We start from the raw sequence: 1,559 nt of genomic DNA, 5'->3' as shown, positions 1-1,559 counted from the left end.
TTCGTCAACAGCAAAGCTGATCAATGTGTTTATTTTGGTCAAGTCAACAATAAGAAATGCTACCTTTGCCTGTATGTTGATGACGACTTGTTATTTTCTAAAGATGAATCAGTACTAAAAGAAATAACTAATGACTTAAAAACTGTATTTGATGTAAAAATAGTGAATTCAGTGAGTAAATTTTTAGGCATGCAAATTGAGATACTCAGCAATGGTATATTCATACATCAAACTAAATATGTGAAACAGATATTGCACAAGTTTAACATGACTGATGCCAACCCCAACAGTGTTCCTGTGGACCCTCATGTAAAGTTACAAAAAGGAGATGGAGACCCAGAAAAGAACATTCCTTACAGAGAAGCTGTGGGTTCCCTCATGCACTTAGCTATAGTGAGTCGACCTGAAATTATGTATGCAGTGAGCCTAGTGAGTCGATTTTTAAATTGTTACAATAAAACACACTGGAATGCCGTGATGAAAATCTTCAAATATCTGAAAGATACAAAAGAGTACGGACTGTATTACTCATCCACATCACAGCCACCAGTAGTGACTGGTTATAGTGATGCTGACTATGTCAATGATCCTGATACAAGACGTTCAATCACGGGCTATGTTTTCATTAAAAATGGAGCAGCTGTAACATGGTCTAGCCAAAGACAACAAACAGTTGCCCTGTCAACAACAGAAGCAGAATTTATGGCAGCCTGTGCTGCAACCAAAGAAGCTATGTGGATAAAACAGCTGTTATGTGATATTGAGGATTATAAACAAGATACAATGTGCTTACATTTAGACAATCAAAGTGCGATCAGTGTTATCAAAAATGTAAACTTCCATAAACGCTGTAAACATATCGACATCAAGTACCACTTTGTTAAAGACAAATATTATCAAAAAATTATTGATCTAAAATTTGTAAGTAGTGATAATCAATATGCAGATATATTTACCAAAGCATTGCCAAAGGATAAATTTAAATTTTTAAGATCTAAACTTGGAATGCACAATTAAAAACTCTCAAGAATATTTTGAAAGTTGTATAATATCTTGTTTCAAAGGGTAATTAATATCCAGTTATTTTTGTTTTTAATATTATAAGGCTCGAATTTAGAGGGAGTGATGGATTTAAATTTCCCGCCCTTTTGTAGTAACTCTAACTTGACCTTGTTGTAGGTAGAATATATGTACTCCTCTTCTCTTCTGTGACATTGCAAAGCGAGTGTATAACAAATGTACTTCTTATCAGTTAATAAAAGCAAATCATACAAAATAAGAGTTTATTTCTGTTTAAATCATTAAAATTTAAATCATTAACAAAACAGAAAACCAAAGCCTTTTCCCGCCCTCCAAGGCACGACGCACTGACTCTTTCTACACTGCGCAAACATTGCTTCTATAATTTTATAAAAATAAATAACAAATTGTCGACGGTTGAAAGGGCAAAGCGATATTTAAATATTTTATCAACGAGGTCCGAAAATGTTTCATGTTTTTATTTTGGAACAATTTTTTTTCGAACATGTAAAATATATCATGTTATTGTCTGGTGGCTT

At 33.2% G+C, this 1,559-nt stretch overlaps 1 pseudogene; it reads left to right on the top strand.

Annotated features, from left to right (window-relative positions):
* Positions 1-267: 267 nt before the first annotated feature.
* LOC149423447 (uncharacterized) lies at positions 268-1,017 on the top strand (annotated as a pseudogene).
* Positions 1,018-1,559: the final 542 nt, after the last annotated feature.

The sequence above is a fragment of the Hesperophylax consimilis genome, chromosome 5 (genome assembly GCF_061612785.1).
Source record: "Hesperophylax consimilis isolate HC1 chromosome 5, BYU_Hcon_1.0, whole genome shotgun sequence".
NCBI classification, from domain to species: domain Eukaryota; kingdom Metazoa; phylum Arthropoda; class Insecta; order Trichoptera; family Limnephilidae; genus Hesperophylax; species Hesperophylax consimilis.
This window is presented reverse-complemented; position numbering and strand designations above follow the sequence as displayed.